This window comes from Balaenoptera ricei, chromosome 3 (assembly GCF_028023285.1).
Source record: "Balaenoptera ricei isolate mBalRic1 chromosome 3, mBalRic1.hap2, whole genome shotgun sequence".
NCBI lineage: Eukaryota > Metazoa > Chordata > Mammalia > Artiodactyla > Balaenopteridae > Balaenoptera > Balaenoptera ricei.
Genome location: NC_082641.1, coordinates 113,896,806 through 113,923,843, shown reverse-complemented (window position 1 = coordinate 113,923,843; position 27,038 = coordinate 113,896,806). Strand labels below are relative to the sequence as shown.

Sequence of the window (27,038 nt, the reverse complement as noted above, 5' to 3'; positions counted from 1 at the left end):
ATTAAATAACCACAGGCAGGCTTTTTGCAAACCCTAGCACTCCGCCTAGTAACCAAAAGGTAAACATAACATGACTTATTACTTTACAAAGTCCAAGAAAAGCTGTTTTGATCTGTTAACAGCTTCTAATGAGGAGGCAGCAATCAGAGATGTACACAAGCCATCAGACTGAGAGAACTGAGAATCTGGAGGGAGCAGTGCATCTCGAAGGGTTACTGTCTGCACTAGCGCCCAGCCACACACTGCTCCTTGGAGCGTGCACACAGAGCTCATGAGGGGACAATCTGGAGTGACGTACAGAGGCAAGGGAGGAATACAGCCCAGGTGGATGACTGAGGAAGGGGAGACAGGCCAGGAATCCCAGTGGGTTCTCTCTTTGCTCTAAACAGCACTAATGCTGAACCTAAAATAACATCTCTTCCCGTTGCCCTTCTTTCTGTTCTGGCAACTCCCCCAGCTGTTTCGACCTTAGAGCCTGAGTGTTCTGCCCCCAGATCTGAGCAGCTTCTGCTGGGTCTCAGCACACATGCCTCTTCCCCAGAAGGGCCGTCCATCCCTGACAACTCCCTCCAAGTTGGTTTCCTGCCCTCACCTCCATGCACTGTCCTAACCACACCTCCCTCCTCCTTCAAAGCACTTATCTTCAGGAAGTATCTTGTTTACTAGTTTATTCTCCCCACCAAAGAGGATGTTCCATAAGGACCGGAAGCTGGTCTTATTCCCCCATTATCCCCATTACCTGGCACAGAAACTCTCAATAAATAAGTGTTGAAAGAATCAGTGAATGAAGCTGTCTCTCTTCCTATAGCAGCTTTAATTTTGCCCAGGAAAGGTTGTGGTCATAGTAAAGGTCCCTCTCAGGGGGTTTTGCTGCCTATGGAAGACTCAAAAGAGCAAAGAGCCCCACCTTTTTGGCAATCCCTTTGGCTGGAGCTTTTGTAGTAAGTCTGACAAGCCAAGTCAGGGTTGTGTTTCTGACATATCTGAGTCGATGTTGTTTGCCACCAGTCACTGCCTTCTCTCCTGTTCCTGCCCTGCACTGTCTATGTGACAGCACCAGCATGTTCTGAGAACTGAGAGGTTAGACTATTCCAAAGCCTCTCCTTCAGTCTGAGGTGTAGTCTGTTGAAATCACTTCCCAGTGAGGAGGACAGAGTCAGGAGACCCAGCTCCTGTGGGTGCTGGTTATGCCAGTGACTCACCCTGTGACCTTGGGTGAGGCCCTTCCCAGCTCTGGGCATCTCTGGGCCTCGATTTCTGTAAAGTAAACATGGCCTCCCGGCTCTATCTTCACCAGGCACTCCATCCTGCCCAGGGCTCCTGTGGGGTGGGAGAAGGTCTCCTTTCCCTTCTAAAGAAAGGTTCATTGTAGTAAGTGCTATGGACTGAATGTTTGCGTCCCCCAAATTCATATGTTGAAACCTAATGCCCAAAGTGATATTAGGAGGTAGGGCCTTTGGGAGGTGATTAAGTCATGAGGGTGGAGCTCTCAGGATGGGATTAGTGCCCTTACAAAAGGGACTCTAGACAGTTCCCTTGCCCTTCTGCCATGTGAGGTTACACCAAAGCAGGCCCTCACTAGACACCGAATCTGCCAGTGCCATAAGTCATGGACCTCCCAGCCTCCATAACTGTGAGAAATAAATTTCTGTTGTTTGGAAGCCACAAGTCTGTGGTATTTTGTTATAGCAGCCAAAATGGACTAAGACAGTAAGTTCCCTGGGCCCAGCAGCCCACCTTAGGAGCTCTAGACAAACTCTGTCCTGGATGAAAGGCCCTCACGTGAGGAGGTAGATGGTGCAAAGGCTCACCCATCCTGGAGGGATGCCTCCCAGGGGGTGTGGGGCTGGACAAGGCCTCTGACACTTGAGAGCTATTAGACTTCGGACAAGCCACTTCAGCATCCTGAGCTTCAGTTTGCTCTTCTGTAACTGAGGATAAAAGCAGTAGCAAGTGATGGGATTAAACAAAATAATGATGTAAAACACAGTGCCTGGCACAGGGTAAATGCTCAATAAACGGCAGCTCTTAGTATGATGATGATGATGATAATGTTGATGGAAGATCTGTCTTCCATCAAGGTGAATTCATACTCAAAAAAGTCACCATGAAAAGAATGACCTGTGGTTGTGCTCTTGACAGACAAAGGGGTCTGGGCTGGAGCCTCCTTCAAAAATGTAAAATTTATTTACACCAGAGGCATGGAGAACAGCTCCAGGCTTGGAACAGTGATGTGCCTTCCCAAAGAAGCATGTTAAGGCCAGATACTTCTAGAATTCAGTTACATTGAGAAATTATAGAATAACCTAGATACTTGTTTCCCAGATAATTTTAGCTCTTATAAGTAATGATGTGATGGCCATTTTTGGGGATGGCAAGTAAATTCCAGAGGCCACAATTGAGTGCGCCATTAAGAATGATACTTATGAAGACTGTGTAGCAATGTGAGGCCAGGCTTACCAGAGAAGGGGAACACAGAATGCAAAATTGTGTTCCAATTACAGTTGTTTAGAAAAATGTCTACTTAAAGACCAGCTCTGGAAGCGAAAATTAAAAAGTTGATTTGCTTGACTGATGGGATTAGGAGTGATTAAAGCAACATTTTTGTTATGGTTGTTACATTGTGGTTTGTCCCATTTTTTAAGTAAAAAAGGGAGAGAGAAAGAGGATAAGGGAGCATGTGTAGCTCAGGGGCCCCTGGCGCCACCCCTAGAGCTGTCCCCCTCATTCATTCTCTCTCTCTCTCTCTGATATTCCACCTCTCCCACTTGCTACCATTTAAAATGGCTCCAGGCCCAAAAGGACCTATTGAAAAGGGAATTTTGCAAATTTACAGTAGCTGAAAGAATAGCCAATCCACTGGCCAGTGAGAAAACATTGTTGGGCTTTGTCATCAAGACTTTTGGCACAATGGGGAGTTAAAGAGACATAAGGGCAAAGGGAAAGTCTGGGGGGAGCCAGACCATGAAAACCCATGCCTGCAAGGAGCCTGTGAATCAAGAAACCTTGGGGGCTTCCCTGGTGGCGCAGTGGTTGAGAATCTGCCTGCCAATGCAGGGGACACGGGTTCGAGCGCTGGTCTGGGAAGATCCCACATGCCACGGAGCGACTAGGCCCGTGAGCCACAATTGCTGAGCCTGCGCCTCTGGAGCCTGTGCTCCGCAACAAGAGAGGCCGCGATAGTGAGAGGCCCGCGCACCGCGATGAAGAGTGGCCCCCGCTTGCCGCAACTAGAGAAAGCCCTAGCACAGAAACGAAGACCCAACACAGCCATGAATAGATAAATAAATAAATAAATAAAATTTTTTTAAAATAATAAATAAATAAAGCAAATAATTAAAAAAAAAAAAAAGAAACCTTGAACCCTCAGGTAGAGGCCCACAAGGGCCAGCTACTTCATCAGCCATAAGATACCCAGCCATACAGACCTCTTGGAAGAGAAGCAGATGTTGTGTAGTGAGCAAAGGGGTCACTTAGGGATATCAGGCCCCTGTGCTCTGGCCCTGTCTGGTGACCCCTGTGGGTGGCCAGGGTGGAGAGATGCAGTACCTGTAACAATCACTCATGTTTGAACAACAGCAATGACTCCCGTCATTGTCCTCACAGTCGGGGATCTTGGAAGATGCCCTGGAATGCCAGCCTCCTTGGGACCGGGCCAGGCCACACCTCAGCTCAGCTGTGATGGGGCTCAGGCTCTCCACTCCTGTGGCCTCTCCCAGGCAGTCCATAAACTGGAATGCACCTCTCCAGGTGAGGAAACTGAGTCTCCAAAGAAACAAGGAACTCGTCCGAGGTCCAAGGCCACATGTCCTTGTAAATGACAGCGTGATGCAAATCCACACCATGTTCCTGACTGTCTGCCCAAATGAAAATGTGGAGGAGCAGCCAAGTGCCTGGAAAGAGGAAGGAAACAAAATTCCCTCTGTGCTCACACACCAACCGACGGATCCCTTAGACAGCCAATTTACATGGTCAAACTGCCCAGAAGGTACAAACTGCTATTAACAGCGCGAGAAGCTTGGGGACAGGCAGCATAGAACTTCAGGTGGATGGACCAACAGACAGACAGACCCAGACAGCACTGCGTCAGGCCTGACACAGTGCTGTCTTCAAGTCGAGCAAACGTGAATGAGAAATGTTAGAAATTTAAAAGAGAAAAACAGACTCCTGATCCCTGCCCGCTCAATTAGCATGCTTACACAGAGATTCGGAAGAGAAAAGAATTGATTTTCAGCTTTTGCTCTGCTCTGGGCCTTCTGAAATTGTTCACAACAAAGGCAAAACCACACTGTACCATCCCCTCCAGCATGGCACCTGGAGCCTGCAGAATGGAGACTGCACCCTGCCCAGGCTGGGAGAAGTCCCACATACCTGGGCTGCAGGCCCTCTCTGCTGGTCATTTCTGGTTTTCAGCAACATGTTGTCACCAGAGCACATCTTACGATAATTGAAGAGGAAGTCCAGGGCATCACGACCACGTCTTCCTTGGGCTGAGGCCAGGTAATCTTCCCAGAGCTTTGGCACCAGTCCAGTCAGTGATCAGGGCTGTCAGCAGCCTCTGTGGACACACAGTTCTTCTTTGTCGCCTCCTCTCCCTTTCCCTGACCCACTCCCGCTTTAGAAGTCTCTTGCTCCTGCAGGAACTGTCCTTACTTCTTATTTCTCCTGGCTCTTACACTCGGTTCTGGAGAGCAGAGGTCTGCTGCCATCGTGCAGCACTCAGACCACCCAGCTGGTAGCTTTCAACCAGCTTCAGGTGTGGAATCCTCTCAACAGCAATCTTAGGTGGGCGCCCTCGTATAATCAGACAGAGGTGGACCAATGCTAATTGAAACGGGAACAGGAGCTCAGAGCCCTCGGGCCAGGTCCCTCTCTGCTACCCCTAAGAGCACCCCTTCGTCAGGGCAGCACTTGCACTCTGATATGCCCAAGAATGCGAAGACAACATGGGTCAGTGCCAGAGGTGGAGCCAGAACCTGGGTGTGCTATAACTCCGGCTGGAGGACCCACCCCGCCCCCCAGGAGAAGCCCAGAAAATAGTCTTGTCCCATCCCTACACTCCCCTGCTCCACTCCCCATTTTTGTTGGTGTAAATCCGGTGGTTTCTAGGATTTTCCTCTTTTCCCTTCTTGCCCCACCCTGGCATCTCTGTGCAATGGGCTGTGGCGGGCAATCAGGAGACCAGGATCCGCCAGGGTAGTGCCGGGGCTGGGCTGTGCAGGACCAGACGGACACCTGTACCAAAGGTGTTATGGAACTTTCTCTGGGCATCAAAGCAGCTGAGGAAACCACTGTTATTGAGTACCAGTGACAGCAAATACTGGGGTCACAAGGACATTGATTCCCATGAGAGCCAGCTTCCTCCTCTGTAGGTGTGTCCTCAGTCACACAAGTCTCTCAGGTCACAGGAGGGGTCTCGTGGTTTAGGTGGAAGGACACTGAAGTCAGCAGCAGAGAGCAGTTCTGCTGCCAAGTCTGGGAGTCTCTGGACACGTTGCCCTCTCTGAGATCTGGGCTCCCCTCTATTGAAGGGATCATAATCCCCACCTGCCTTGCCTCATCGGGTACAGAGAGGGGTGAGAAGAGGCCCTGCAGAGTGGGACCTGTGAATAGAAAGCAGACGGCCGTGTTGTGTAGAGCTCCGCTCTGAAGTTGGACACACCTGAGTTTCAGGGTGAGCACAGCCAGTGCTGGGACCCTGGGCAAGTTCCTTCATCTCTGTAAGCCTCGTCTGCAGGAGAACGGAGGACAAAGTCAGAGTGGGGCAATGGGGAGGCTCTGTGTGTGTGTGTGTTTGTGTCTGTGTGTCTGTGAAGAGCTCAGCACAGGGCCTGGCCGCCATCACCAAATCCACATCTTCCTTTCACAGAGGGCCTAGGCAGTGATTCCACATCGACCAAGGCTTTCAGGTGCTTAAAAAGCACCTTGGCTGTGTCCTGGCAACGGAAGGGCACGTAGGCGATGCAAATCCCTTCTGTGGGTCCAGGCAGCAGTCCGCTTCAGCCAGCCCTGGACCCAAGAAACGGGGCTTGTCTGTAAGGCCAGAGGGATGGGTCTGAGTCACCTGGATCAACCTGGGGGGGTCTTCCTGGGGAAAGGCCCCACCTCATATCAAGGAGCTCAGCTGCTAAAATGAGCAGGGGCTGCAGTGACTTTGGGCCACTGCATTTGCAACCTCAGCCAGCTGTAAGAATGAAATGGATTACATAGAGTTTTCAAAACAAATGACTTTGGCGGGGGACTGTTGATCCAACTGATCTATGAGCCCCTTCAGAATCTGGTTCAAAAAAAACCTTTTCTGGATGGGCTGCAGCCAAGCTCTGCTCTGGGCTAGGCAGAGCCTCTGCACCCGTGACCTCCAAGTTGGTGCAGAAGGGGTGCATGTCCCTGCCATGTGAGAAGGGGCAGAGGCAGGGCAGGTGCAATCCACAGAGACTAGCTCTGGGCTGCCTGAACCCCCTCCCACATTCCTGAGCAGGTCTAGGCACTTCCCTGACTGAAGGTTCTGTGGGCTCTCAGCCTCCGCCTGGCTCCTTCTTCATGTAGCAGCTTGAGTGCCTTCCCTTCCTGCCCCTGCTGCTCCTTTGAAGGTGATTTCCCAGGGGGAATACGGGAGCATCCTCTCCTGCCCCCCATTACCTCTCCCCGTCCGTCCCTCCCCTTGGGGCTCCATGGGGAGGGAGGGAAGCCAGGTTTCCATTCTTCCTGCTTCTCCTGCATGTCTGAACAGCTCCACTGACCCACCCAGCAAACACGCCCCCCCCCCCACCTCTAGGACACTGGGATGCACACTCTTGCTGCCTCTGGTACACAAGTGGGCTCATTTGCATGTCTTTTAGGTCAATCTGACTGACTCTGACAATTGATGTGGGCCCTAAGAAAATTCCAAAGGGAAAAACAAATCCTAGATTTGTAAAATGAAAACATAGGCTCTTTAATTTGTTTAATATCTATTTTCAAAGTTAGCTATTTTAAAAATTAAATGTATTTTGAGATAATTGTAGATTCACATGCAACTTTAAGAAATACAGAGAGGGGCTTCCCTGGTGGCGCAGTGGTTGAGAATCTGCCTGCCAATGCAGGGGACACGGGTTCGAGCCCTGGTCTGGGAAGATCCCACATGCCACGGAGCAACTAGGCCCGTGAGCCACAACGACTGAGCCTGCGCGTCTGGAGCCTGTACTACACAACAAGAGAGGCTGTGAGAGGCCCGCGCACCGCGATGAAGAGTGGCCCCCACTCGCCGCAACTAGAGAAAGCCCTCGCACAGAAACGAAGACCCAACACAGCCAAAAATAAATAAATTAATTAATTAAAAAAAAAAAAAAAAAAAAAAAAAAAGAAATACAGAGAGATTCTCTGTGCCCTTCATCCCGTTTCCCTCAATGCTAACATCTTGTAAAACTATAGCACAATATCACAACCAGGATACCGACAACCATACAATCCATCAGATTTCTCTATTTTGACTCGTACTTGTGTGTGTGTGCGTGTGTGTGTCTTCAACTCAATGCAGTTTTGTCACGTGTGTAGGTTACTGTATCTACCCCTACAGTTAAGATACAGGACAGCCCCAGAGCCACAGGATACCTCTCATTGCCCTTTTATAACCACACCTCATGCTTGGCAACTACTAACCTGGTTTCCATTTTTAACATTTTATCATTTCAAAAACATAATATAAATGGTATCATATAGTATGTAACCTTTTGGGACTGGCTTTTTTCACATGGTATAATTCTCTGGAGAGTCATTCAAGTTGTGTGTATCAATAGTTCTCTCTTGCTGAGCAGTATTCCAAGGCTACCCTGAGAAGGAGACAGGTAGTGAGCTCCCTGATACTTGTGACATCCAAGCAGAAGCTGCATAGCTACTGCTCACGGATAGGCTAGAGAGCAAGCTTTCTCAGGGAGAGGGATACACACCAACAGGACAAAATCAGTGCTTGGGGGACAAAAAGTCTTAGCTATTATAATGGCTGTCGCCCTCCAAAGGGCCATAGTACACAAACAGATATATGATGTCACTGTGATACTCAAATTTTACAGGAGGCAGCAATTAGGGGGGGAATGTCTAAATAGCCTGAGAAACACTGCTACTAGGGGACTGTCATGCTGGCAGAAGCTTGGGGTAAACGGTCTCAAAGGCCATTCTTCCTAATCTGGAGCTTTCCACAACCCAAATCCCATATTTGTAATTTAAGGTTTCAGACCCATGGGTCTATATCCCTTATTAACCTTTTATATGGGTAAAATCAGGGACTGCCTTTCTGTCACAATATCAGGAAAGACTCTTTGTTGGACAAGATTCCTCTCACAGATGCCTGAAACCTCTTGAAGAGGAAACAAAGCCAACTGTCTACCATGAGAGAGGTTTACACACTACTCCTCAGGAAGTAGCAGACTCATTCACACTAAAGTGTAAAGAAATGATAACCAATGAGATCAGAGAATGGTCCCTGTGGGAAATTGTATCTACCCTCTGTGGCTGTACAGGAGATTCTGGAGGTGTTTAGGTCAGCAGTAAGCTCACCTTCTTCTGCTTGAAACCCAGACCACCACCTACCCGTGGGCCCATATAAAGGTGCTCATTAAAACCCCAGCTGTCAACACATATATATGGAATCAAAAAAAAAAAAAAAAGGTTCTGACGAACCTAGGGGCAGGACAGGAATAAAGACACAGACGTAGAGAATGGACTTCAGGACACGGGGAGGGGGAAGGGTTAGCTGGGACAAAGTGAGAGAGGAACATTGACATATATACACTAACAAATTTAAAATAGATAGCTAGTGGGGAGCAGCTGCATAGCACAGGGAGATCAGCTTGGTGCTTTGTGTCCATCTAGAGGGGTGCGATAGGGAGGGTGGGAGGGAGACGCAAGAGGGAGGGGATATGGGGGTATATGTATATGTATAGCTGATTCACTTTGTTATACAGCAGAAACACACCATTGTAAAGCAATTATACTCCAATAAAGATGTTAAAAAAAAAAAGATTAAAAAAACCAAAAAACCCCCAGCTGTGTAAGTCAGTACACCAACCACGTGCATGGTGGGGGGTTGTGGAGTTGAGCAGCTCTCCCCGAGTTTTCTCAGTGATTGCGCTCAGTCCTGCTTCTCTCCCTGATGAGGATCTGATGGATGTCCTGGATCTGGGAGCTAGGTAAGACCGAAGGTCACTTTTCCCTGTAGGAAACAGCCTCTGTCTTGAGGAAAGGAAGACGGTTCTGTCAAAATGTCTTCTCAACAGTGAGAGTCGTGTTTCAAGGTGGAAACACACCACCAGGTGACAAGGGGTCCAAGCTACATCTACCACAAAGCCTTGGAAAACAGACTCTTGGAAACTGTTTCTGGGTAACTGGCACAGTTAATAGTGCTAGGAATTAAAGAATAAATCACGACAGGCACCTACTAGACCCAAGTAAAAGCCAGGAAATATAAAGAGGGAGCCATGCAGCCCAGGGAGACAGGACTGCACAAGGGCAAGGGCACGTGAACCTGACTTTAGCCCCAGAAAGCTACACCCTGGTCAAGCCAGGCCTTCCAGCTTTGTAATCCAGGACCATGGCTTTAATGAGGCACAGCTTCTTAATTACAGGTATGAATGGTTCCAAGAGAGAAAAGGCTGTGTTATCCAAGATGAAAGTTTTCTTTCAGGAGGCATTAGCACAGAACGGATGGATTAGTAATTTAAGAAATTTGGTTTTTTCTACACGTGCATTTTTATGCCATCTCTCCTGTATCCAAACCTTTCATCCACCCCCTGGGGCTTTAGAAAGCATCCTGAGAGGAGAAGTCACTTCCGCCAGTCAGAGCCTCCTGACCCCCTCCTGGGCAGCAGCCCAGCCAGCAGCTACACTACACTGTCTACATCAGCCCGTGAAGGGACGATGGCTCAGGCCATGCGGGGGAGGGTGGGAGGAGTGGGAAGGTGGGGTTGAAAAGGCCACCAAAGCCGAGGGGAGCCATCCCAAGTCACTCACCATCGCATTAGGCTTTCGGGAAGAGTGCTGCCACCCTGCTGGGGCGGGGGGCCCTGGGCCAACTTCAGGAACCTGAGCACAACCCTGACCCACTTCCTCCCTGCCGTAGTGACTCCCACATCCGCAGAGAAAGACAGACAGCGAAGTGCCCATTCTGGGCTGAAACCCCAGCCCAGAAGAGGAACCACTGCAGACATTGGATCAGTGGTCCCATTGTATTGATTGCACCTCTGCTATTTCTTTCAGATATGGCCTGCCTGCTCAGCCCCACTGTCTCTGCCCTAGTTCAGCCCTCACCTCCTCCGGTCTGCTCTGCCTGCCGAAAGAGCCTTCTCTGAGCCTCTAGGAGTCCTGTCTTTTGCCTCTCCAGTCGGGCCCCCAAGATTGAACCATGGGTCCTTCCTGAACCATGGGTCAGATTCTTACTCCCCTTCAGGGATTCCCTTCGTCTGTGGGGAAAGCTCAGACTCCTTGGCCTGCCCCTCGGCATCATCTCTCCAGTGTCATCGCCCCCCACTCCAGGCCTGAGCCCAGAACACTGGGCAGAGTGTGGTCTGCATGTCACCTTGGCACAGAGACTAACTGCACCGTACAGGGCCACAGGGACCCCTCCTACCTCCAAGCCATGCTGTCGTCCCCTAACTCACTAACCCCGAGATGTGGTTAAAAGGGGTCTTCCACTCACAAGTGTGTGAGCTTGAGCCATCACGTGGCTGTTTTGGGCTTCTTTTGCTTCATCTGTAAAATGGGGGTAATCACAGGGCCTTCCTATCTCTTTGGTCTGGGGTGGGGATCAGATGACTTGATGCAGGTAAAGTGTTTAGAAGGTGCCAGGTGTAGGAAGTGCTCAAAGAGTGCCAACTCTCACTAGTGATTTTACCTTTCCTCGGTGCTTTGGGTGTCCAGGGCACCTAAGCCACACTGTGTAGGGGGTGACCATACCCAACCGCACTGGGGTTGGTCTGCATTGCAAGCCAGAGATCGAGGCAGGCTTCCACCTGCGAACAAGCTGAAGTGATTGCAGGAAGGCACGAGGTGATGGGCTGCCGCTGTGGGAAAGGATGAAGGTTGACATCTACCCTCCTGGCTCCTTCCTTGTCTGTGCGCCCCATTTGTGAGGCCCAGGACTGGGGCTGGAGGAATCAGTGGAACCGCAAAGCCCTCATCTGCTTCTATCCTTTGCAGTAATTCCCCGTGGGCGGCTCGGTGCATTCCTGTGGTCTGGGATTTCCCCACTTCTGCCTGATTACTTACTCTGCCTGAGGGTCTCACCCAGAGGTCCTACAAGCAAATGAATATGTGCCTCTCTGTACCGGGCCACATCTAACCTGCTCCACGTGCATGGCCAGAGCCCTCAGAGGGAAGGGGGCATCCCAGGGTAGATGATTCCAACTTAACAGCTTCACAACCCAGAAATCATTCTCAATAAGCCTCGCCCGCACTCCTGCTGGGAGGGGCAAGGGAGGTGAGCTGCAGGAGTCCCTTTTCCTGGAACTGCTTCTGGCATGGTTTCCCACAGCTGGCCACCTGGGTGTCGAGGGGAGCACGCTGTGGACACAGGCCTGTGACAGCTTGCCGGAATGGAGGCTCAGGTGGGCTGTGTGGAGTGCCACGGGGTTCTCCGCTCACCCAGCCCCAGAGCAGGGAGGTCGTTCCACGCAGACACCACAGCTACAAGGAGGAGAGGTGGGGTGGGGGAGTTGGGACCACACAAATTTCCCTGAAACAGAGCATCAAAAAGCCTCCATCACTTGGAGATGGGAAGTTAGAAGCTAGTGATGGAATTTCAGTTCTGACACTTATGAACTAAACTAGAGCAAGTCTCAACCTATTTGAGCCTTAGTTTCCTCATGTGCAAAATGGAAATAATGACTGCTGTTCACTCCCTCAGGGGCCCCTAAATTTATTCATTTGTTCAGCTACTTATTAAACTGGGGTCACATGCCAGGCCTGAGGGGGGCTGCCAGGAGAAATCCCTCGGGTCCTGGCATCTCCAGGAACTCATAATCTAGCTGCTCTGATAACCACAGAAGCTCATATTTGTGAAAAAGCTTAGTAAAAGTGTGAAAATGCCAAACCACCAGCATCATTAACATGAAATGTCTCACTTTAAAAATAATCCGCCGAAAGGGACAAAATGTCGCTTAAATCTCACTGCTTCTCACACTTTAATGTGCATTAGAATCACCTGGGGATCTTGTTAAACTGGAGAGTCTGATTCGGAAGGTCTGGGGTGAACCTGAGATTCTGTATTTCTAACAAGTTCTCAAGTGCTGCTGCTGCTGCTGCTGGTCTGTGGCCACATTTTTTTTTTTTTTTTTTTTGAGTTTACACGTCATTCTTTTTATTTTTATTTTTTAAACATCTTTATTGGAGTATAATTGCTTTACAATGTGTGTTAGCTTCTGCTGTATAACAAAGTGAATCAGCTATATGCATACGTATATCCCCAAATCCCCTCCCTCTTGCGTCTCCCTCCCACCCTCCCTCTCCCACCCCTCTAGGTGGTCACAAAGCACCGAGTTGATCTCCCTGTGCTATGTGGCTGCTTCCCACTAGCTATCTGTTTTACATTTGGTAGTGTATATATGTCAGTGTTCCTCTCTCACTTTGTCCCAGCTTACCCTTCTCCCTCCCGGTGTCCTCAAGTCCATTCTCTACATCTGTGTCTTTATTCCTGTCCTGTCCCTAGGTTCATCAGAACCATTTTTTTTTAGATTCCATATATATGTGTTAGCATACGGTATTTGTTTTTCTCTTTCTGACTTACTTCACTCTGTATGACAGACTCTAGGTCCATCCACCTCACTACAAATAACTCAATTTAGTTTCTTTTAATGGCTGAGTAATATTCCATTGTATATACGTGCCACATCTTCTTTATCCATTCATCTGTCGATGGACACTTAGGTTGCTCCCATGTCCTGGCTATTGTAAGTAGTGCTGCAATGAACATTGTGGTGCATGACTCTTTTTGAATTATGGTTTTCTTAGGGTATATGCCCAGTAGTGGAATTGCTGGATCATATGGTAGTTCTATTTTTAGTTTTTTAAGGAACCTCCATACGGTTTTCCATAGTGGTTGTATCAATTTACATTCCCACCAACAGTGTAGGATGGTTCCCTTTTCACCACACCCTTTCCAGCATTTATTGTTTCTAGCTTTTTTGATAATGGCCATTCTGACGGGCGTGAGGTGATACCTCATTGCAGTTTTGATGAGCATTTCTCTAATAAATAGTGATGTTGAGCATCTTTTCATGTGCCTCTTGGCCATCTGTATGTCTTCCTTGATGAAATGTCTAGGTCTTCTGCCCATTTTTGGATTGGGTTGTTTGTTTTTTTGATATTGAGCTGCATGAGCTGCTTGTATATTTTGGAGATTAATCCTTTGTCAGTTGCTTCGTTTGAAAATATTTTCTCCCATTCTGAGGGTTGTCTTTTCATCTTTTTTATGATTTCCTTTGCTGTGCAAAAGCTGTTAAGTTTCATTAGGTCCCATCTGTTTATTTTTGTTTTTATTTCCATTTCTCTAGGAGGTTGATCACAAAGGATCTTGCTGTGGTTTATGTCATAGAGTGTTCGGCCTATGTTTTCCTCTAAGAGTTTTATAGTGTCTGGCCTTACATTTAGGTCTTTAATCCATTTCGAGTTTATTTTTGTGTATGGTGTTAGGGAGTGTTCTAATTTCATTCTTTTACATGTAGCTGTCCAGTTTTCCCAGCACCACTTATTGAAGAGGCTGTCTTTTCTCCATTGTATATTCTTGCCTCCTTTATCAGAGATAAGGTGTGTGGCCACATTTTGAATAACAAGGTATTAGGTTAATGCTGAGCGATTACGGTTCATTAAATCCAAAATGTTACTTAGTTTATTCATTCAGCTAATTGCAGGATTTGGGGGGAGAAGAACACAGGATGGATAAATTTTGAGGGGGTTGCCTGACAGTGGGCAAGTTCTAGAATATGGGGCCTCCCTCAGTGGTGGCCACTGAGGATGGTCTAACCATCTACAGGACAGAGTGAGGCACAGGGGCATTTGAGGGAGGGGAGGTCTGGAGGAGGGAACAGGTGCACACACTTCATGGGCTCCTCAGCTGTGTCCCAGATGCTTTGTGGAAAGGCAGGCTGTCCCAGGGGCAAGAGGCTGGCCTGGATTGAGCACAGATCTCAGGCAGCTTCTTCTGGGCACCCTCTTCTCCCTACAAGTGTGCAAGGGGAGGAAGCTGGTCTTCGGTGGGTCTTACTTGAGACTGTTTAGATTCAGGGAACAAACTGGCTTAAGCCAGACATTATCCTAGGACAAAGCATCAACTCAGAGCCTGAGGCAGGGAACTCATCAGATCTCAGGAGGAGTGGGGTGGGGTGTGGCCCCTTCTTCAGCCCCTCTCTCCTCTCTTGTCTTTGTTTCTCTCTGTGTGTTCTCCAACGTGTCTACTGTAAGGCTGCAGAAGGGGTCCAAAGAGGGGGTGGATATGTACTGGGGTCATAAATTTGCCCTTGAAAGAAGTAGCCCACTCAAACACATGCTCTTTACAATAAGAATGGAGCTGGGGCACCTGGAAAATTCTCTTCCTTCACTTGATGAACTCTTTGCTCTAAAAATAAAGCCCATAAACTTGTTCAACAGCTGGAATTTTCCCTCTGAAGAGAGTACCTCGTCTGGCAGTTGACTTAAGCAGTTATTTGCAGCCTATAATTTTCACAAAAACAGTAGGGTGTGCCTGACGGGAGATGTTTTCTACAATCCCATGGAAAGAAAACAATGAGAAAACTTTGGAACAAAGCATGCTCTGATTCCATCAGAAAATCATCGACAATTCAGGGTCACGGCCAAGAAAGCCGTGGAAAGTTTTCAAGCAGACCTGTGAGGAGCTGGGAGCATTGTGCTTTGAGGGGACCATGAAGAGCACAGCCTGCAGGGTGCCTGGGTGGGAAGAGGTGGGAGAGGGATGCTGGAAGCAGAGGGGCCAGTAAGGAGGTGGTTGCAACAGCCCAGGTGAGAAAGCTCAAGGCCCACGGAGGCGGCCAGAGTGGAAGTTAGGAAGAAGGATCCAGGAGGAATCTGCAAAGGGAGAACCACCAGGGCTTGGCCCTGAATAAACTACACAGAAGGAGGGTCCAGGAGACAACCACAATCTTGAGGTACCAACTCCAGGTAACTGAAGAATATGGTCCAGGCAATGAGGAGAGGGCACAAAAGGATGGACAGATTTTTAACATGCTGGGAAGAGTTTTGTGGGGTCAGTAGCAATTTGAAAGTAGGCCTCTGTTTTTTGTCTGTGCAGGTCCTATACGTTCCTGGGCCTATAGGGAGGGATAGAGTTGAAGTGAACGAAGAGGATTGGTGACAGAAAGGAGATGCTGGGGACTCTACTTCTCAGGGACACTCCTCCTAGAGGCCTTTAGCACTGAAGCTTTCCTCCCCTCCCCCCAGATTGCATGAAAATAGCAGATCGAAGGCATTCCTGAGAACCCACCTGCATGGTTAGTTCATGCCCACATAGGAGGCCAAAGGAACCTGCCAGGCCAGCACTGGAGAGGGTTGCAATTCTCCCACGGGCTGGGGACACATACAATCCACACAGAGCTGAATATCATCAACTCCATGCAAGCCTCATGTCTGCCAACCTTCGTTCCCCTCAGACTGAACAGCAGGAGAGAACTCAGGACGATGAAAAGACCTTTGTGTTTTATTCTAAACTAGCTGACACACCTGGTGTGGCTTGGGAGAAAACAGTAACTGGATTCAACCCTGTGTCTTTCACGTGAGGGTTCCTACTTGAATCCACTAGTTATTTCCTCTGTCCAGATCTTTTTACTGCTGCTGTACATCTAAGACAATGGAGTAACGTGGCAGCTCTTCTCGGACCACAGTTTAGCTCCTTGGACTATCACTGACCACCTCTTTGAGTGGTTCCTAGGCTTCTCAGAGTGTGTTTTACTTATACGATTGCTCTTAGTCAGTGTCGGCTAATGCTAGTTGCTATAAGAGAATAGCTCAACTCTCAATGGCTTAACACAGAAAAGGCCTATTTCTCGCTAACAGAAAATCCACAGTGGATATTTCTGGTTGGCCTGCTTTCCTGCATTGTTCTCCTCAAGAGGAGACTCAGGCATCCAGGCTCCTTCCACTGTGTGTCTCCACCATCACTAAGCCTTTCATATTTTACGGCCAGGCCTCTAAGTAGCATGTAACCATCTATTTTATATTTTATATAAGCAGCCCAAAGATAGCTTCCAAATCTGGCAAAAACAAAAAACAAAAAAAAACTCCACCCAGCTTCTTTCACATGATGGGTTAATAGGAAAGAACTTTGTGTAGAAAAGATCACTTTGAGGAAGAAATGAAATGTTTGAAATTTGCCATTATGAAAACTGTCTACCCTTCTCACCTGTACAAATAAGGATGGATTCTCAGCTAGCTTCTAAACTCCTGGATAAAGATCAGCTACAGAAAGGCCATGTGGGCAGCACCTTCCTCCCAGGAATAGCCGTAACTTAGCTCCTATTCGTAGAGCTGCTCTTCTTTGCCAGGCCCTATCCTAGGCACATGACACATGTCACAGCTAATGCTCATGACAGTCTGCAATGTATTCATGAATACGCCCACTTTACAGAGGAGCAAACCGAGCATCTGAGAGGTTGGCTAACTGGCCCAAGGTCACACAATTGTTACATGACAGTACTGGGATTTGATCCCAGACAGTCTGGCTCCAAGACCCCCACTTGTTTCACAACATAAGTCCGCTTTTCTCAGTGATCAAAACAAAACAAAACCAGAACCAGCAAAGGAGACAGCAGCGGCTTCAGAGGCCTCACACACTTTCATGCGGTCCATGGCAAATGGTAAATATTAGCATGTTGGAGCCATCTCTGCCCTTTGAATATCATGTCTGCTCTGGGTTCCGAGTGACAGTAATTTGAGGCTACAATTACCATTTCCTGCATTAGCTATGAGTACACACAGATAGCAAAACTGCGAAAACCAGCTGTCCCTTGCAGCAGACGGTAGCAATTACATCAGACTCTGCTCACAGCCCTTTGCACTTACCAGCTCCAGCTGAGGCCAGGACAAAGTACTCGGGATCTCACAGTGAAGACAGACTTACCGGTGGTGCCCCGGAGCCAGCTCGTACCAGCACATACCAGCCAGCTGTGCACACCTCCTCCCAACTCCATGGTCAATGTCATCACATTAGGAACTTTAAGTTGGCCATGGTGGGAGTATTTACACCACAGGAACTGGTAAATGCTGCAAATCGGGGCTTTTTTTTTAAACCCAGAGATCCAGCTGATGGTGTTCTTGGGAAAGATGTGTGTTGGGGAAGCAAGCAGATGTGCACTGAGGAATGGTAGGAAATAATAGTAATAATAATAGCAGCCAACATGAAATAAGCACTTACAGTGTTCCCGGCACCATGCTGAGCTCTTAAGTATTATCTCACATAACCCTTAGGAACCATATGATGTAGATATTATTTTTATCTCCATTTAAAAAGGAGAAAGCTTAAGTCCAAAAAAGGCTAAGTACATAGTAAGCCAAGATTCAAACTCAGGATTTCCAACAAATAATGGTGCCTTTTAACCACCACAGTGAACCTCTCAGCAGAGCAGTGCCTCTGGAATATGGTCCAGGGCCCCCTGCTTCAAAAGCACTGGGGCTGGTTTATTAAAATGCAGATTCCAGGGCCTTGCCCCTTATATACTGACACAGGACCTCTGAGGTGGGGCCCAGGACTCTGGATTCATATTGAGCTTGCTGGCAATTCTCCTGCTCACTAACGTTTGCAAATGAAGACTTATGGATTAAGATTTGGCCTCTAGCTGGGGTCTTCCCATAGCTTCCAACAAAATTTAGTGGGAAACCTGGCCAGAGAGTTGGTCTTGAAGTTGGGAGGGGCAGGAGGAACTGGCCCAAGAGCCCGAAGCTGGGGAGTCCAGACTCTGATGCTAGCTCTTTCCCCAGAGGCAGGTGAGTTCTCAGGCTGGGCAGGCTGAGTGGGCAGCAGGGCAAGGGCAGTGCCGGCAGCCGGTGTGCATCTGGGAGCTGGGGCACCCGAGGAGGTGACAGGGATTTTTATTTTACTGTCACCACAAAGAGTTGTGGGTTGAGATCTCAATTTACAAAGATTTTCAGTATGCGGAGCAAAATCTGCTGTGTGCTCTTTTCCTCTCAAAATGGAGTTTTGTACATTTTGTAATAATAAAATCACCTTGGCAGGACAGTCATGCAACCTAACTGAAAACACTATCCAGTGAAATGGCATTTTACCAACTTTCAGCAAAGCAAGTGTCATCTTCACAGGTATGGATTATCCTGTTCTCTCTACTTTTGCAGATGTTTGCAAGTTTCTATAATAAAAAATTAAAAAACAAAAAAGGAACCCATATATATAATCTATATTCCTTTTCCCCAGTCCCTGCTGCCTGGGAGGCTGGAAGGTCCAAGTCCCAGCAGCATGGGTCCAAAAAGAAAAAGCTGTCCCAGCCCAAATCCCAACTGCCCAGGCCCTATCCTCTTTCCTCGAGCTCAGCCCCAGGCACCCAGGCCTCAAGCGCCATCCGTCACTCAACCCATATTTACTGTCCTTCTACTATGACGCCTGCTCCGTGCCAGGCCCTGCAGTCCAGAAATCAACAAGACAGGCCTGGTTCCCTGTCCCCATGACCTCACGGGCTAGCAGGGAAACAGACAATACACACATGGACAAATACTTGAGATCATTTCAGACTGATAAGAGCTACGAGACAGAAAAAAACAGGATGTTACGAAAGATAGGGATGGGGAGGCTGCTTTAGCTAAGGGGGTCATGGGAGGCATCTCTGAAGGGGTGACATGGGAGCAGGGACCTGAGTGTAGGGAAGCAGTGAACCATGAGGGTATCTCAGGGAAGCGCTCCACCCAGAGGGAACAGCAAGTGCAAAGGCCCTGAGGCAGGAGTGTGCTTGGGGGTATATGAGAAACAACAAAGAGGCCAAAGTGGCTGAAATGCAGCAAGCAGGAGAGAGAAGTAGGAACTGAGATCAGGGACGTGGGCCAGGCAGAGAAGATCATGCAGGACCTTGCAGGCCTGGCAGGGAGCTTGGATTTTACTCTGAGTGGAGAGAGAGGGATGCCACGAACGCTCTGGTTTGCAGTGAGGAGAAGAGACATTAGGGGATAAGAGTGGTGGCTGGTGGATCAGATCGGAGATCACCGCAGTTTTTGAGGCAGCAGGTGAGGACAGCTTGGACTAGTGTGTCAGCAGAGGAGAGGGAAAGAGGAGGTCAGACTTGGGAAACTTTTGGAGGTAGAGGACTTGCTGACAGTGGAGGGGTAGAGGAAAAGCAGAATCAAGGACAACTCCTGGGATGGGGGTCTGAGCAACTGGGTGAAGAGAGAGGCTGAGCACTGAGAAGGGAAAATGTGGGTGAGGAACCACCGAGGAAAAGCAGAGGCCTGGTGATGGGGGAGAAAGAGGGCCAGAAAGTGAGTAGTGGAGATGCAACACGAGGCCAGAAAGAGAGGTCAGCAGGAGCCAAGCCCCACAGGGCGTCCTCTTTGGGCTGCAGAGCTGGCCAATCAGATGCGGTCAGGCCCCACCCCTCCCCCCAAGGACCACCCCTCCTCAGTAGCACCTGGACCGTGGGCTCAGTCTCCAAACACAAGCGTTGTGCCCAACAGGACATGAATAAAGGGAGCCACCCTGGCCAGCCTCCCACCCACTGCTCCGGGGGGACCTGCCCCCTCCCCAGCTCTGGCCCCCACACACTTCACCAGGGGGACCCCAGCCCAGAGCGTACTCACTGTACACTCACACCCACACCTCCCACATTCACCATATTCTCTTTGCACGTTCCTCTGTCTACATGCTCAAACAGTAGCTGTTGCTGAATCCATCACACATTTTCCTTCCCCCATGAAGCTTTACCTGATCATTAAAGCCAAAACGGGCTGCTGCCCTTGCCCATCACTGCCCCGCGGTGTCCCCTCAGCTCTTTGAGGACACTTGTCATAGTGTCCCTGCCTGTCGTTTCTAGGGAGATGAGACACAGCCACACATCAGCAGCTTGAGGGAGGGACTGAGTCCCTTACATCTTCATCCTCCTGGGAGCTCTTCCTCCTTTAAGCCTCATCCTGGGCGGTACCTTCTGGATGTCCACGCAGCTCTAGGGGCCCCTTCTCCAGTGCTCCCACTGCATCCAGCACTTGCTTCCCCTAGAGCACTGGTCTAGCCGCCCTGAGTTTGTCCATCTCCTTGTAAACCAGGAGCCTCTCCATGCAGAAGAGCAATGATGGCTGAAGGGTGGTAAATACTGAGTATTTATTATGTGCTAGGCTGTGTGCTAAGTGCATTTTATGCTCCCACCCATCCTCTGATATGGGTAATATTGTTAACCCCGCTCACATATGGGGAAACTGAGGCTAGGAGAATATAAGTGTCTGTCTTCATACACTGGTGGGTAGCAGAACCAGGATTCGAATGGAGGTTTGTCTGAGATATCCTACCCTCGCTCTACGGTACCTCCCACCCCCAATCCCAGGGGAGAGAGGGTCTGAATCACCTTTGGACCCTCAGCGCTCGGCACAAGTCACCAGGGGCCCAGGAGGCCCAGGACACACATCTCCCTCCAGGCTGCCCAGCCCAGAGCCAGGCCCTGCCCTGGGGAAGTGGCCAGCAGACAGGCCATATTTACCCAGGTGCCAGGTGTAACAGGCAGGGGGGTCTGGCCTCAGAGGCTGGGCAGCTTCTCACAGACAGGAAGCTGTCTTGGAAAAGAAAGGGCTGGACTGATGGCCAGATGGGCAGCTGGAATGAGACAGCTGAGTTCAAAGAGAGTGGTTGCAGGGTGACTGACTCCTGAGAACAAAGGGGGCAGTCGCTGCACAGATTCATCTGTGTCCCAGCCAGGCCAGCACACCCTCAAGAGCAGCCTCTGCCACCCTGCCAGCAGCCAGGATGTACGACTTTGCCACGGGGGTCAGTCACCCATGAGGAGCTACTGACATCCCGATGCCCTCAGAAGGCCTAGCTCCATCTCCTAGGAGTGAAGGCCCAGTGCTTGTGCTGCTGGTAAACTTTCTGAGTGGATCAGCTCAGAGAGGCTAAGCTGCTTGTTCAAAGTCAGTGTGCAGGAGCCAGAGCCCAGATACAAACTATAAGGATGACCCCAGCCCACACTGTGTCCAGGCAGTTTTGTCCCGTCCTCTGTTTTTCTGAGCACGAAATGACAGTCTATCTAGCACGGTTTGGGACCTGCTGGGTACACAGCCCATGCTTTGTCATCCTTGCTGCTGCCGCCACCACCACCACCATCATCACCATGTGATCTCTGAGCTAAGAGGTGGGGAATATCTGCTGTGTCCTAGTTGCCTTCATATATTACCTCACTAACTCCTCACAGTGACTCGGGAGAGAAATGTGAATATTCCCACTTTCGGGATGAAGAAACCACAGCTCCGAGAAGCTGCAGAACATACCCAAGACCCGCCACTGCTACGTGCTGGGGCTGCCTTCTCACTGAGCAGCAGCTCTGAGACTGCCACAAAGGCAGCTGCCCACCCTGCAGGGCCCGCTGCTCTCTGAGTCAGATCTAGAAAGTGCAGGCCCTAAACCAGATCAGGAGCTCTGAATCGGGTGGTCCAGACCAAGGGCCTGAGCACAGGCCTGCGAAGAAGACTGTGGTCATGACAACAGGAAAGGATTCCAGAGCCTGGCAGGGGGCAGTCAGGGCCCCAGAAACACTGGCCAATCCCTCCCAGGCCCAGGTCATCTACTCTCGGGCAAGAGTGCTCCTGGCAGCCCCCAGCGCCCCTTTAACCATCCCAGCCATGCCCACCTATATCAGAGGCCACCCTCAGCCGTCCTTCCAGCCCCTAACACCTGAACGGCAGTCAGGGACACTGGTGGGTTTGCATCATCAACCTAGACCGCACGCTGCAGTCTGCCTGACGCCAGAGCGCTATCTAGATATTTATTTGGAAGCTGCCAGAAAACTCAGTCAAGAGCGTAGTTTTGCCATCAGCCAGTGCTGGGTTTGAATCCTGCTTCTGCCATGTATTAGCTGTGTGATGCTGGACAAGTTATTTAACCTCTCAGTCCCTCTATTTCTTTATCTATAAAATGGGGATAATAATAATACCTGAAAGAGTTAATAGAAGAATGAAATGAGATAATTCACATAAAGCTCTTTACATACTTCCTGGAACACAGTAAATAGAAAAAAAAGAAAAAGACAAACAAACAAAAACCTAGCTAATTTTGATCCAACTTGACCCTTATACATGTCCCCTAAAGTAACTAGCTGAATAGCACTGACCCAAAAGTCAGAAGTCCTGAGTCTGTGAATTTACCGAAATGACCACACATCTCTGGGCCTCAGTTTTCTCTTCTTCAAAATGGGGATGTTGCCACCATCCTACGCAACATATGACAAGAATCTGCATTGCTGATGCACGAGGAAGATCTTTGGAAAGCCCAGAGCCTGGGAAAAGACTAGTTATAAACTGCCTTGTCCCCTAGATAGCTAATCCAGAATCTACCTGCTCTAGTTAAGGGCAGGACTGGGGTTGGGGATCGGATGTAACTTAGAGGCTGAGCTGGTTAAGAAAACAGCCTTGTTTTTCACCTGATTTGCCACCAATATACATATTCAGAGACTGTGTCCCACAGCAAAGCCCCACAGCAAGGAGACCTCCAGCTGGACCCCGGTGTGGGCAGCAGAGGCTGCTCTCCACCCCTGAGCCTCCTTAGCCTGGAGCAGTGCACAGATCCGTCACTAAAACCTAAGCCTTCTTCATGACTTCAAGCCAAGTCCAAAATGGATGTGACAGCTGGAACGCTAACTGAACGGTGCCAATTGACACAGATATTTGCCACATCTCAGGATGGAAATGTTTGCACGAGTGTGACCTGCGGTAAAAACCAAACACTGAGCCTGGCATTGTGTACAGGTCACTGGAAGGGTGCTCGCTCATGGGTGCTGGTGATTCTGCAACCATTTCCCTTCAGATCTGGGGGGCTGGCATACAGGGAAAGGATGCTCAAGGGTGTGGCAGTGGGGACTGAGGAAGCATCTAGAGAAGAGCAAAGATGTCCCCTCGGCCAGACACTGTGCTGGGTGCTGAGGACACAGAGGTGACTATGACCATTCCATTCTGGTGGAGCCCACAGTCCATCACGGAGCATGTCACAGCGTGGTGTCAGCAGCTCTAAGAAGGACATCCAGGGTGCTTGGGGAGAGTACAGCAGGGGGACACAGTAGACTGGAGAGTCAGGGAAGTTAGCCAGGCAGGAATGGGCGGCAGGACAGACTGTGGGCAGCAGGATGTCAGGTGCATTACTTGACCTTGCTTTAAGAATGCCCACCCTGTTACAACACAGTGGGGTCGGGGTGGAAACAGCTCCTTGCAGAGTAAGCAAGTGTGTGGTTCATCCTTGGCCTTGGCATCTGCAGCTGAAGAGGGTGACAAACTGCTGTTCTCACCCTCTGACTGAACCAAAGGGAGGCCTTGCTGGGCTGCCTTGTGCCGTTATCCCTGAGACATTCTTGGCTTGGAGATTGAGACGAAAAAGCACCCTTGAGTAGTGATTGAAGTTTCCAGGTTTGCCTTTGGGGAAATTCCTCCAGATCTCAGACTTCTTGTCCTTTTATACTTTGGACAAAACAACACAAGCCTGCGCATCTGCCTCTGCTATTTTTGCCTGTGGGTCCCTGCGTGATATAAAATATTACCATCCTGTTCACTGCTCACTGTGAATGGCATTTTCATAGCCATTTCTATAGTGCTTAGATTTCTTGAGGTTTTTTTTTTTTTTTTCCAGGGCTGATGAGAGTGGCGAAGCGTTGTCAGAAGTGATGAAAAAGCTCAGGCAGGTCCAATCAAGAAGGCATTTTTTTCCCTGCATGTATCCAGAAAGGAGGCCTGTTTGGCATTTAACAGCATCTCTCAAAGTGTGCTCCTTGGAGCCCCAGCTTCACACCAGCTAAAAGGTGTTTTGTGAGACAGGCGTCTCAAGATCAAGTTTGTTTGGAAAATACTTGATTAAAAATGTTGAACAGGTTTCCTGGCTTTGGGACTTCTCGGAGCCTTTCATATACAGATGGGCACTGAAAATCTCCTGGAAGAGAATATGGCACCCATGGGCATGGCCCAGACTCTCCCCACTGTAAGAATAAGATAGTGTATAGGTTTCGCAAAGCTGCGTAACAAAGTCACAAATCGGGTGGCTTAAAACAACAGAAATGTGTTCTGTCACAGTGCTGGAGGCAAGTTAGTAAAGGCAGTATCTCCAGACTCATCTTTCTCATCTGCACGTCAAAGTCCTAACACCTACCTCAGAGGACTGTTGTGAGGATTAAAGAGATAAACATATAAAGCATGGAGCCCAGCGCTCGGTACACAATAAGGGCTTTAAGCAGGAGAGTGACATGGTCAGATTAATTTTTTGGAAGAAAGCAATCACCCTAGTTTCTGTGTGGAAGATGAGCTGGCAGGGGACAGACTCTGTCTTGATCGTGCTGGGCCCCATCTTGGGCACATCCCAGGAAACACCCCATACAGCCTATCTATCGGTCCATGATAATACACGTGTGTGAGGAATGCCCAAATCTGGACCATGCGAGGCCCTGCTCTGGGAACAGGGAGTCAGGGCTATCTGTCTGAACCACTGTCTGTCAGCTCAGACACCACCATGGGACATGGGCCAAGCTACCAAAAGTTTGGAGCCCACTTTCTCCTCTAAATGTGAGAGTAAGCCTCCCTCATTGTGTTCCTTACCAGATGAAATGAGGACTGAGTGACAATATGTGCAGCAAAGGGCTTTGTAATATGCAAGTTAGGGCTCAAGATGTGTGTGTGCTGGTGGTAGTAGTAGGGGTTATGCCCTTCAACATACTGCTCCCAGAAGGTCACCAAGTGGCCCTGTCAGGTTGTCTGGCTTACTGTGATCCCAAGGTGAGTGAGAACAGAGGCATCATTAGAAAAAAATCTCGTTAAGATGTGAAGGTGTTAAACCTCAGCCTATGACCCCCAGATGAACCCATCCTTAGCTGTGTGCTGAGGCCTTTGATTGCCAGTGACCAAAGATGGTGCAGGGAAAGCAAGGTGGTGCACAGCCTGGGCCGAGTGGACCAGGGGAGGTGGCAGGGGATAGGTCACTCGGGTATCTTGATGAGGGGCCCAATGGCCCAAACTCTGAGGCAGGTGGGCATCACTGCCCACCGGCTGCTGAGGCTGGTGGCCGGGAACACACTGGGAATGGGGAGAGCTGTGGGTCTCCAGGTGACTCTGTGCAGATGAGAGGGAAGGGTGCCCATCACCGGATCTGTAGGCAGGACAGGACCCAGCAGAGCTGCCTGTCGATTCCAAGGCAGGAAAGCAAGCTCCCTATGGCCCTGGCTCCCCGTGATTTATGGGGGCCATAATGTCTCAACCTGCACCAAACCTGTGTTTAGAAACTGAAAGCAAGGGTAGGCCTGGGCCTCAGAGCATGTGCACAAGCGGCATCTACTGTGTTGCTGCTGGCAGAGCAACCCCCAGAGACCCCGAGGTGGGGAGCCCAGGTGTGCACTGGAGCCTGAGGGAACTTGAGAACTGTCTCTCTCTGACAGGGTGCCTGTGCTTTGATCCGCTTCTGGAACCAGTGCCTGTGAAGATAAAAGGGCACCTGCACATCAAGGGAAGAATTTCCAACCAGAGTTCCCTCTGGAACCAGGGTGGAGCCTTGGGAAGCAACAGAAAATAAAACCTAAGGCTGGACCCGGAAGCCATCCAGGAGGAGCCGCGGGGTAGCAAACACCCGGGGAGACCAGATGCCTGCCTGCACAGACCTTTCCAGACTGTGGCTCCTGAGCTGGCACCCCTCTTGTTCACTGCTTCTCCTCAACCCCAGCACAGTGCCTGATGTTTAGCACACGTTCACTCAATAATTGACAATGCCTGAAATTCACATTTTCAGTCCAACACCACTTTCTATGTGCCATGTGAAAAATGCTGATGGGGATGCAGAGATAACAAAATGAGAGATTATTAGAGTGAATAAGTCCTCAGGCCACGGAATTTAGGTTCTGCTTCCCCCACTTAATGGTCTCTGCAACCCCACAGATAAGAAGGTTGGTCATGATGGGTCCTACCCCTCTAGGTTGTGATCACTGCTGAGTCCATTAATAGGCAGTCTTTCACAATCCTGCACAGGGTATATGTTCAATAAATGCTGGCTCTTGATCATTTTTAATTGAGACATGAAATATATAAAATTTTATATAAAATAGAATGCATAGATCTTAAGTGTTTCATTTGATGAGTTTTGGCAATATAAACCTGTATAAACTGTATAAACCTATGTAGCCATCATCTAAGACAAGGTATAGATATGAGACATTTCCAATCACCCCAGAAAGGTCCCTCACACTCCTTTCCAGTCAATTTCTGTCTCCCTGCTCCCAGGGGCAACCGTTTTCTGATTTCCATCATCTTAGATGACCTTTGCTCATTCTAGTACTTCATATAAATGGAATCATATAGTATGTTCCCTGGACTTATTCTTCTATGTCTATGGTTTTTTTGCTCAGGATAATGTTTTTGAGGCTCATCCATGTTGTTGTAGGTGTTAGTAGTTTGCTGTTTTTTATTGGTGTGTAGTATTCCATTGTATGAATATATCACTTTTTTAAAAATCTATTCTTCTGTTGATGAACATTTGGTTTATTTCCAGTTTAGGGCTATTATAATAAAGTCTATTATAAACACTCTTGTACAAATCTCCATGTGAACATATGTTTTCACTTCTCTTGGGTAAACAGTTAGGAGTGAAATCACTGGGTCACAGAATAGGTATATTGTTGGAGGGCAGAGGGAACAAAAATTGCCCACAGAACTGAGACGGGATCTTGAGACCAAAAAACAAGGCAGGCAGCTCCATGTAGTCAATGAGTTAGTTTAACGTACCCAACAGAGCGGGATCGGGCAGACAACAATCCAGAAGCATTCGCAGCTACACTCCACACTGCCAAGGGGCCACTGGGACAGATTTATAGTTAATCGATGGTATGGGGGTATGTGCCATACAC

The 27,038-nt window shown here is 49.1% G+C and overlaps 1 long non-coding RNA gene across 1 annotated transcript; it reads left to right on the top strand.

Moving 5' to 3' along the window:
• The first annotated feature begins 14,918 nt into the window (after nt 1-14,918).
• On the top strand, nt 14,919-26,495 carry LOC132363793 (uncharacterized). Its single transcript, XR_009502657.1, has 2 exons — nt 14,919-15,141; nt 25,581-26,495. It is a non-coding gene; the product is annotated as an uncharacterized LOC132363793 (long non-coding RNA).
• The last annotated feature ends 543 nt before the right edge of the window (nt 26,496-27,038 follow it).